We start from the raw sequence: 11,990 nt of genomic DNA on the forward strand, positions 1-11,990 counted from the left end.
GAGCACTTGATGCTTTTCCAACAGACCTGAGTTTGGTGCCCAGAATCCATGTTGGGTGACACATAACTACTTATAAGTCCAGCTACAGAGGATCTTAGACCCTTTTATGGCCTCCATAGATGCACACACATGTGTGTACAAATATACATACACTTAAAAATCTTTTTTTAAAAAAATAAATAGGGGCAGGAGCTATAGCTTAGTAGTTTAGTGTGTGTTATGCTCTTGTAGAGAACCCAGGTTTGATTCCCAGCACCCACATAGTAACTCACACCTGTGACTCCAGTTCCAGGGGATCTGGCATTCTCTTCCGCCTTCCACAGGCACTGCACATGTACATGGTACACATACATGCATGCAGAGGGAACACTCATACACACAAAATACACTTTAAAAAAATCAAATAGTTTCAGAGGAAGAATCCAGAAAACACTGTTAGCACAGATGGTATGTGCTGGCTCCCTTCAGAACTCTCATAAAATTTTAAATTGTGGATCTGTAACTTACTTGGGTGTGGGACCTCACTCAATGCTACCAATGGCTAACTTATCACAAGACTCCAGAGCTGCTGAGGCGTCTGCTGGTTAGTCGTGTGGCCTTGACACAACCTATTTGGGAAGAGTCTTAGTAAGGAGTTGTTTCCAGCAGATTGGCCTGTGGGTGTGTCTATGGAGGTTGTCTTGACTCCCTCAGATTGACCCGTGGGTGTGTCTATGGAGGTTGTCTTGACTCCCTCAGATTGACCCGTGGGTGTGTCTATGGAGGTTGTCTTGACTCCCTCAGATTGACCCGTGGGTGTGTCTATGGAGGTTGTCTTGACTCCCTCAGATTGACCCGTGGGTGTGTCTATGGAGGTTGTCTCGACTCCCTCAGATTGACCCGTGGGTGTGTCTATGGAGGCTGTCTCGACTATGTTAACTGATGTGGGAAGACTCAGCCTGAAAGTAGGGGACATATTCCCTGGGTTTGGATCCTGTACTCTCTAAGAGAAGAGGAAGCGAGTGGAATATTAAGGGTGAATGCATTCATTCTCTCTCTGCTTGATCTTGGATGTAACCAGCTGTTTCATGCTCTGTCCCCAACTTCCCCACACAGCCAGCCAGCAACCGGGAGCTGTGAAAGCATAATAAGACTCCTCTCTCTTGAAGTTGCTGATGTCACAGCAAAAGAAATGGAACTAAGACATGGTGACAGTCAAGTGTCCTGCAGCACCCACCCCCATCTCCCTGAGTTGACAAAGTTATACTGCATAGGCCTTTCTTGAAGGTCTCACATTGAACATAATAATTTTATTGGTAGTAAGTGGGGTTTGAGGGGATGGAGTCACCTTAGAGGTTCTCTGGAGAAATAAATAGTCTCAGCCTGTTAGAAAAAAAAAAAAAAAGGAAAATAAGGGCTTCCCATTAGGAAGTGTTAATTGATCTGGTGGAGAGAGATTTGTCAGTTTCAATCACTTCAGCCAAAAGAAAGTGGAAACCCAAGTTCAAGGGAGCGGGTCCCCCCTCCCCGCCCTGACACACACACACACACACACACACACACACACACACACACACACTCACACACTTCTTATACCTTAGCTCTCTCCCTAGTAATGTTTGTTTCTTGCTTGCTCAAAATCTTTTAACATGTTTAGTGCCACCCTGGAGACACTGTGCTTTCCCAAGGAAAACTGGGTGTATAATAGGTTTACAGTCACTCACGTCGGCCAATGACACTCCAGTGCTACCCTTGGCCCTGGGATGGGCCCCGGATTTCTTAAACAGGGCTAGACTGTGTCAAAACACCACGTGACTCCAGCAGCATGGAAAGACCCTGGAAGCCCAAATCATAGTTCATCCAACCCTGAGCATCTAGGGTTACCATCCTTTTCCATGCCTGCAGCGATGGGCGAGTCCAGGCTTGCCCACCCAGAAAACCATCCAAGATGTACTATTGGTCAGCCTTTGCCTTGTCCATTACAGTGAGTCTAAAGCAACTACTGCCAGTGATCCAGACACCTGCCCGATTCTGCTGGTGCAAGGAGGGCTCAGAATAGCGGGGAAGGGTGTATTGCCATCACGAGAGGTTATTGAGAAGGGAACAGGAGGAGTAGGAGGAGAAGGGGGAAGATGAGATGGTGGTGATCTTCAAATCAGAAAACTGCTAACCCTGGAAAGCAAATCTGAAAGCTAGGTGTTCTCAAATCCCCCCTGGTCATGACTCCAACATAGAACAAGACACGAGCTCCGTAGGAGAAATTGTTACATTGTGAGTGTGTGTGCATGCAAGTAAACTCGCCGACGTGTGCACTTGTGGAAACCAGCCACTCTCCACCTTTCCTTTTGAAATCAGGTCTCTCACTGAATCCCGAGTTCCTCACTTTGGCTAGCCAGGATGATCAGCAGACTTCAGGACCACACACGGCATCTTCCCCAGTGTTGGGATTACAGATGTGCCCTGCACCCAGCTTTTACAAGGGTGCTGGGGATTCAAATTCAGATCCTCAGGCTTATGCAGCAAGCACTTTATGGACTGAGCCATTTCCCTAACATTCTCCCCTGGTAGCTCTGGCTGTCCTGAAACCCGTTCTGAAGACCAGGCTGGCCTCGAACTCACAGAGATCTGCCTGCCTCTGCCTCCCGAGTGCTAGGATTAAAGGCATGCGTCACCACCGCCCATGTCTTTGTTGTTGTTGTTTAGGTTTGTTTGTTTGAGATAGGGTTTCTCTGTGTAGCTTTGGAGCATGTCCTGGAACTCACTCTGTAGACTAGGTTGACCTCGAACTCACAGAGATTCACCTGCCTCTGCCACCGGAGGGAATCTTAACCAAACAGCAGGCTGCAAGCTTTCCCCAGAACTTCACCAGGTCTCCCCCAATGTCAAACTGTTGATGGAAGGATAGACTCCAGGTCTTCTCAGGAGCTGCCACAGGAGGACAGATATGTTTGTGTCACACGCATAGCAGAGAGGCACACGACAAAGGACGGGGTGGCGAAGGTAGAGGTGTGTTGCCACCAAAGCCATCAAAGAGCCTGAAACCAGTCCCATGGTCCCCCAACCCTCAGAGTGATGTGGCCCTGTTATACTAGCTCTCTGGCAAGTGCAATACCTGAAAGTAGACCCCTTCCCTCTGCCTGCACCCCCAGGGATGTCTTCCACCCCACTGTATAGAGTGGGTAGAGAAGGCCAGGAGAAGACAGCTTTGAACCACCTCAACCAAGATAACTCATACTTTAGCCTAGGCTTGAGGGAGCAGGGGTACATTCCAACCTGGTTTTTCTGGATTGTGACGCTGCTCCCAGGGCTTGCTTCTGAGCCCCATTTCTTTTGCTCCGCCCCATCACAGGCCATTTAAATAGCATTGTTCAAAAGCTTTGAGCTCACTGTTTACCTTCCCAAAGAGGCTGAGCACAGATGACCCTCATCTTATTGATGTAGCTTTAACCCCCTGACCCACCGGAGAGCCCAGCAGGTTCCCGCTTAACAAACGTGCCTCCTGTAGGGAAACAGCCCAGGGCCAGCACAGCCTGCCTCTGGAAGTTGTGCCTGAACTTGGGAAGCTTTCATCTGTGTGGATGGTCATGGGGGCCCAGAAACCCTGGGAAGAGGGGTTCCACAACCTCTTTGGAAGCTCAGCCTCAGTGTGTTGAATGTCTTGCTTCCAAGGGTCACCAGGAACTTGACCTGGCGGGACACATTCCTAACCTTTACCATGAACTTGATATACAAGTGGAGCCTCTGATATAGCATAGCTGGTGTCTGTGTTCTGTAGCACCGGCTTTAAAGTGGAAATAAGCTTCAAGTTTTGAATCCCACCTCAATACTCCAGTGGCATTAAAAAAAACAAAAACACAAAGTGTGAGCAGCAAAAATTACTGCCATTGCCTCAACGCAGGATTCTGTCCTTCTAGATCTACAGATTTCTATGCAGTGTGTGTACGCACATGCAGCGTGTCTCTTAAGTTCGTGGGTGAAGAGAGACGCCAGAGAGAGAGAAAAAAGGTGGTCTAAAAAGAAGGCAAGAGAGAGAACAGTCCTCTGATAGGAGGTGGGGAAGGATTGAGAGAGGTTCGCCAAAGAGATCGCTTAACACAAAGAAATGTGCAGTTGCTTAACCGTGTACTGTTTCGTGCTGAAGACACGCCCATGTGCGCTTTTTAATGACTGAAATTGCTGCGGTGTGTACCATCACGTACGCTAACTTGCATAATACCCACACAACTGGGTATTTCTGTGGTTGCCCCATAGTCCGTTCTCGTGACATGTGCTTTTCATAAATTGGTTCTTTTTCCTTAGGGGCTGTTGGGTACAGTGGCTCTTAAAGTGGATTTATAAAAGCCAAATTTGAACTGCACTCATAAGTACTGAGATTTGAAGAATTGTCCACCCTAGGCTCATGTGCTCAGACACACAGTCCCTGTTTGGTGGCACTGTTTGGGAAGGTTATGGAACCTTTAGGAAGTGGAGCCATGTTGGAGGAAGTACGTCACTGGGGAATTGGCTTTGAGGGTTTAGAGGCCAGCAATGCAGGACTTTCTGTTCTCTCTGTTTCATACATATAGATAAAAATGTGATCAACCAGTTTCCCGCTCCTGCCACTGTGCTTTCGCCGCCTGTTGCATGTCTTCCCCTACACAAGGTCTCTATCTCTCTAAAACAATAAGTCAAAGTAACCACTTCCCTTCTTAAACTGTTTTTGGTTATGGTGTCCTGTTGCAGCAACAGAAAGGTGACCAATCTGGACATCGAATGCCAAGCTTGCATCACCTTAGCTCATCAGGGTGTTTTGCCCTAATTTGAAATAGTGAGTCTCCAGTGAGGGAGGGAGAGTGGTCGGCACAGAGAAGAAATAAGAGGAATAATGAGAACGAGACCACATTTAAGAAAACATTTTAAAAGCCTCATAGCATTCATAAATCTAAGTATGATAAAGTTCAAGTGTATCCGTGAAAATATCAGAGTTTGTTTTTAAGTTCACAGGGTCTCTTTTGATGGGCAACTCATTCCCCATCCCAGTCATCCCCCTGTACCTCTGGGTACTAAGGTCTTTTTCCATTTCTACTTGTCCATCCTGGGATGCCCACATCCCCCATCTCTTGCCTGTCTTGCACTCCTGATACACCAACTCAGGTGTTCTCACAATAGGGTCTTTGCACCTACAGCATCACCTAGAACCTGCTGTAAATACACAATGTGGTCCAGTCCTGGCGTGCTTCGTTCATACTATAGTGCAGGCTGGTATATCAGCATATAGATAGCCACGTTTGTTCAGATTTTCTCCTGGGGGAATCACTGAGCTCAGAGGTTCAGCTTAACCACCTCATCATTCTCGGGATGTCTTATTTAATGCTGTGATCTCCCATAGCCTTAGTGCAGAAATCCTGAAGTCAGTACCTAGTCTGAGCTCCGTATGTGTGTGTATGTTCCTTGGCAGTCACTGTGTGTGTGTGTTGATGTTGGAAATGGAATCCAGAGCTTCTCACATGCTAAGCAAACTCTACTACTGAAGTACACTCCCATCCAAGATTAAGCTTTAACAAAACAATGATCCCTTGGTATCCAAAGGGGGTTGGTTTTGAAGCTTTTCATGAATACTAAACTCCTCAGATTCTCGGGCCCTTGTGGGAACTTGTGTCCCACATGCCTTACGGGATTATAGCTCATCTATAGATCACTTAGGATAGTTAATACAGTGTAATCCTACGCGATCAGTTGCACTGTATGATCACGAAGTAAAAACAAGGAAAAAGACGGCAGTATTCAAAATTGTTCTAATGTTGGTTGCATCCATAGATGTAGATTCCACTGATAACAAGGTATATGAGTTGATTATGATAATTCATCATAGTGAAAGAAAAATAATCAAGAGCAGCATAGAGAAGGAAAGGACTTACTTTGGCTTAAAGCTCCAGGGTGATAGAGCCTATCATAGCAGGGACGGCATGGCAGCAGGAGGACAGAGTGGACAGACAGATCACATTATATCACCCACAGGAAGCAGAGTGAGGGTGAGTGAGCGAAAGCAGGAAATGGGTTGAGGTTATAAGCTCTCAAAGCCTGCCCCCAGATATACTTCCTCTAGCAAAACTCCACCTCCTAAATGTTCCATAACTTCCCCCCAAGCAACGCCACCTACTGGGGACCAAGTGTTCAAACACCTGAGCCTGTGGGGGACATTTCTTATTCAAACCACCACAGAAGGACTCACTCTGTAGACGAGGCTGGCCTTGAACACAAAGAGATCCACTTGCCTCTGCCTCCCCAGTGCTGGGATTAAAGGCATGCACCACCACACCAGACTTGTTTCCTGTTTTATTTGTCAAGCTCTTGCTATGTAGCCTACTGCTTGCCTGGGACTGATAACCCCCCTGCTTTAGCTTCCCAAGTGCTGAGGTTACGGGTATGTGCTTCCATCCCTGTGAAGATATAGTTGCACCTAATAACTGATACTTTTAGGGTTCTGGTCAGCTGTCAATATAGAAAAAAAGTTAAAATTACAACACTCCCCTAGTTCCTCTCTGGGTACTTTTAAAACTTGAGGTGAGCTTTGTGACATCTGATGCACGTATCATTGGGAGAGCTAAGGCATTTCTGGTGGCTTGTGGCCACACTTCCCAGGTAGTTAGAACTGGTCCTTGGGTGCTTCGTGTACCAAACCGTTCTACAAACCACATGGATGTTGTCATCACTTCCTTCCACTGCAGTCCAGTCAGGACCAGATTGTTCCTGGATGAGATGTAAATCCCAGTTTCTTGCTTTATTGCACCATCTACTGGCAGCCTGTGGAACAGCTTGCTTGTCATCTGTGCAAAAGTTATTTGAGCTGTTTTTCAAATTATGACTTCTAGTGCTTAAAAGGTGAAAGTGTTGGGCACACCACACAGGTCTATTATCCCAGAATTTGGAGGACAGAGAGGCAGGAGGATTATTGCAGGTTCAAGGCCAACCTGGCCTTCAAAGTCAACAGAGTTACATAGGGAGACCCTATCTCAAGAAAAGAAAAGAAATCTGTTATGAGACTATCCTGTTCTTCAGACTGCTCTTTGCCCCATGCTCTTGGCATTTCTCATTAATTTTCTAAGAGTGGGTGAGGTTGGCTTTTTTTCTTTCTTTCTCTACATACACCACACCAGGTTAGTTTTCCCCTCCCTCCCGTCCTCCTCCAGCTTCAGCATCCAGAATGCTGGTATAACTGGCATGCTCTGCCATACCCAAAATGTTCCAACACTTTAAAAAAGAAAATTCCTTTCTCCCTTACCACATTTACTGAATCTGGGATGTGCGGAAATCTTTGATTTTTAGACATTCCTCCAATGACTCTTTTCACTCAGGCTAGTATGGGAAACCCTGGAGTCTAGGCTGTCCCCTTCCCTCAATAGGAGACTATCGGCCTGGGAAACCATCACCCCACCCACTTCCCAGCTCCTGGCAATATACTCTTTCAATAATAAATGTAAGATGGCAATCTGCTTTGTAAATGGAACTTTTAAGCAAACCTGAGAGAACCCCATACATCAACAGGTTGAATATTCCTCTTCTGAAAACCCCAAGTCTGAAGTGCTCCAAAATTCAAAAACCGATGACACTGATGGGGTGCCACTGGTGGGGAACCCCACAGTAGACCTCACAGGATGGCCCCAGCGTACAGGCGCACTAAACACCTGGCCTAAGATCACCGCTAGGCTGTGTCTAACGTAAGCTTGAAACATGAATTTCATGGTTTGAATTTGCTCCTATCTCCAATAATAATAATAATAATAATAATAATAATAATAATAATAATAATAATAATAATAATAATATAACCGTATTATATATGCACATATTTTGTTAGTAAAAATTATTCAAAATCCCAAACAGATGTCAAGCACTCTAGAGAAAAGACATCCATGTACCTTCTTGATTTAGGTAACTCAACACAAGTCAGGAGCCATCTTGATTCTCAGGTTAGAGATTCCTGCTATAGCTAGCTTGCCATTACAGAAAGGTCAGTCTTATAGATTCAAGGCAAGACCCATCAAAATCCCAGCAAAATTCTTCAAAGACCTTGAAAGAACTGTACTCAACTTCATATGGAAGAAAAAAAAAACAGGATAGCCCAAACAATCCTGTACAATAAAAGAACACAGGGTATCACAATCCCTGACTTCAAATTCTACTACAGAGCTACAGTATTGAAAACAGCCTGGTATTGGCATAAGAACAGACAGGAGGACCAAAGGAACCAAATAGAAGACCCGGATATCAATCCACACATCTTCAAACACCTGATTTTTGACAAAGAAGCAAAAAATATCAAATGGGAAAAAAAGAAAGTATATTTAACAAGTGGTGCTGGCATAACTGGATATCAACATGTAGAAGAATGAAAATAGACCCATAACTATCACCGTGCACAAAACTCAAGTCCAAATGGATCAAAGACCTCAACATAAAGCCAGTCACACTGAACCTTATAGAAGAAAGTGGGAAGTACACTGAATGCATTGGCACAGGGAACCACTTCCTAAATATAACCCCAACAGCACAGACACTGAGAGAAACAATTAACAAATGGGACCTCCTGAAACTGGAAAGCTTCTGTAAAGCAAAGGACACGGTCAACAAGACAAAACGACAGTCTACAGAATGAGAAAAGATCTTCACTAACCCCACATCAGAGGTCTGATCTCCAAAATATACAAAGAACTCAAGAAATTGGACACCAAAAGAACACATAATCCAATAAAAAATGAAGTACAGACCTAAATAGAGAACTCTCAACAGAGGAATCTACAACGGCTGAAAGACACTTAAGGAAATGTTCAACATCCTTAGTCATCAGAGAAATGCAAATCAAAATAACTCTGAGATTCCATCTTACACCTGTAAGAATGACCAAGATCAAAAACACCGATGGCAACTTGTGCTGGAGAGGCTGTGGGGAAAAGGGAACACTTCTGCATTGCTGGTGGGAGTGCAAGCTGGTACAACCCCTTTGGATGTCAATGTGGCGATTTCTCAGAAAATTAGGAAACATCCTTTCTCAAGACTCAGCAATACCACTTTTGGGTATATATCCAAAGGATGCTCAATCATGCCACAAGGACATGTGCTCAACCATGTTCATAGCAACTTTTTTGTCATAGCCAGAACCTGGAAACAATCTAAATGCCCCTCAATCGAAGAATGGATAAGGAAAATGTGGTACATTTATACAATGGAGTACTACTACACAGCAGAAAAAAAATAACATCTTGAATTTTTCAGGAAAACATATGAAGCTAGAAAACATTTTGAGTGAGGTAACCCAGACCCAGAAGGACAATTATCACATGTACTCACTCATGGGTGGTTTTTAAACATAAAACAAAGAAAGCCAGCCTACAAACCACAATCCTAGAGAACTTAGACAACAATGAGGACACTAAGAGAGACTTACATAGATCTAATCTACATGAGAAGGAGAAAATAGAAAAAGACAAGATCTCCTGAGTAAATTGGGAGCATGGGGACCTTGGGGGAGGGTTGGAGGGGAGAGGGGAGAGGGAGGAGAGCAGAGAAAAATGTAGAGCTCAATAAATATCAATAAATTTTTTTTAAAAAAAGAAAGGTCAGTCTTTATTGTATATCCCAAATCATGTTGCTTGAACATGTTGCTCCAGCCGGCTGGAGGAGCCCTGATCTATTTTATATTGTCCCCACCGGTTTTTACTGGGGTAGGTGTTGACTACAGGAGGAAACAGGCAAGTAACAAGAGCTCCTAGCTCAGGTGGGACCCGGAACAGCTCCTTTTGAATCACTTGCAACTGCTTAGAAGAAAGGATTCCACCTGCCCATGCCAGCTCAATTACGTCTGTAGAGGGTGGGAAACGCTTAACCTGGCCTGTAATACTGCAGCAAGTGATGAACCTGCCTCATCTTAGCTGGCACACACTCGGCACCTACTCCTCTGAGAATTTGGAAAATTAAGCCATTGACTTATCCTCTAGACTTTAATTCAAATCATACGTTTCTAAGAAGGTGGAATGCCTTTTTTTGTTTTTTTTGTTTTGTTTTGTTTTTTTGTTTGTTTTTGTTTTTTGTTTTGTTTTCGTAGACAAGATTTCTCAGTGTAGCTTTGGAGCCTGTCCTGAAACTTGCTCTATAGTCCAGGCTGGCCTCCAACTCAGAAATCAGAGATCTGCCTGCCTCTGCCTCCCGAGTGCTAGAATTAAAGGCGTGCGCCCCCACTGCCCAGCATGACTTGTGATTTTTTTTTTTAAGGCTCAGCCCCAAACGGGCAGTCCAACTCTTTCTTTCCAGGACACCCGAAGGCCACCTGGGTAGAATCTCAACCCATTGAGCAAGGATTCTCACCTGGACCAAGGACCAGAGGGTGGGGCTTGGGCAGGGTCTCGAGGCCCTGCCCCATGCAAAACCGCCACCTGTGTGGCAGCCAATCAGGGAGCAGCACGTGTCTGCCTCGCCCGTTAACCCAGAAGGCTCAAGCCGCAGCTCCCCGAGACTTGTGCCCAGGGGCGGAGGAATCTGGCAGTTGGGCCTGTTGGCGGGTGCTGCAGCGAGTGCTGCAGCAGCGGGTGCAGCGGCAGTGCGTGGTGGTAGCAGCCAGGCGCCCACGAGAAGCCTGCGGCGAGAGGGCCTCAGGGACGGCGCACCTAGGCGTGCCAAGCACGGGAGCAGGAGAGGACCGATCGCTGCAGGACGACTATCAGGGTTTGGAACTAAGCTGTCGTCACCTCTGCCTTGGCCTCAACAGACCAAGCCTGATCCCCACTTGTTCCTGGGCTTGGTATGTCGGGCCTCATCTGTACCTCTTTCTCTGCCTGGACCTTGGCCTCTCTTCTCACTGTTCCGAGGCCTTATTTCCTCCTCTTCCAGTGCCGAAACCTGGCCTGTATCCTTCCTCCTGCCTGTCCTCACTGTTCCTTGTTCCTGGATCTCCTCCCTATGTCTCCTTGTTGTCTGTGTCTGAGCCTGGCCCCAATCTCTCTGTGATCAAGAGACATGATAGCATTTCTGCCTGTAACCCTACCTGGTGCAGTCCCCAACTCTATCTGTATCTATAACTGGTTTTCCCACCTGTCTACCTGTCCTTCTGCGTTGGGACTCCAGTAGTTACCCCTACCGGTGTTAACCACATCCAGAGATGTGGTAACTTACATGGCCAGCTCTGAGTTCCCTGGGTGCCTTTGAGATCAAGTCTTTTCTTACCCAAACATCCAACTCCCTATGGGGTTCAGATCTGGGGGGTGAGGGGTAAAGGAATCAATTCAAGGAAAGGTGATGCCTCCGGGAGCTGACAGTATAAGGATGAGAGCCAGAGAACCACAAAATCGTGAGTAGGTGGTTTAGCATCGAGAGCTGGGATGTGTTGAAGTGAGTAGCTCTGTGGTTTGAGCACCCAGACCTCTAGGCAGGAATTTGAGGGCCCCAAGTTGGTGCAGGGGGTAGAAGGGAAGCAGGGAGGTCTTTGGGATGGAAGAAAATTGACACCTTGAATTATTTCCAGCCTTTGTGGGTCCTCTGGTGATGGGGTGGGATGCGAGGAGGAACAGTGTGCAGCCTCCTCTCTTTCTCTGGCTGCAAGCTATCCCGCATACCACGAAGTTAGCATCTTTGCCTTCTTAAGCGTGGAGATGCAATAGCGTTTGGTCTTGCTAGCTAGAGCTAGTCTTGTCTCTAAGCTAGTGTCAGAGCTGCATTGCTGGGGGTCTGGAAGCTGTGGTGTAAGCTCTTCTCACTTCTAGGCCTCTGACTTTTCCTGCAGGAGTGACCACACCAGAAATCCAGACTGGGACAGTTGTGGGATTGGAAGGAGACTGAGCTGAAAACCTGAGCTGACTGGGTGAGCCCAGGGCAGAGTTCTTATGGGAACGACCTCTGCATGCTGCGCGGACAGCCTTGCAGCACTGGCTCCCACAGGGGTGGGGGCAGTGGAGGGGGAGACTTAGCTCATTATCACCAGCACGGGGCAGTAGATACTGCCTGTCAGAGGCAGCTAGGAGAACATCCCCTGTAGGTGGCTG

The sequence above is a fragment of the Microtus ochrogaster genome, chromosome 2, assembly GCF_000317375.1.
Source record: "Microtus ochrogaster isolate Prairie Vole_2 chromosome 2, MicOch1.0, whole genome shotgun sequence".
Classification (NCBI taxonomy): domain Eukaryota; kingdom Metazoa; phylum Chordata; class Mammalia; order Rodentia; family Cricetidae; genus Microtus; species Microtus ochrogaster.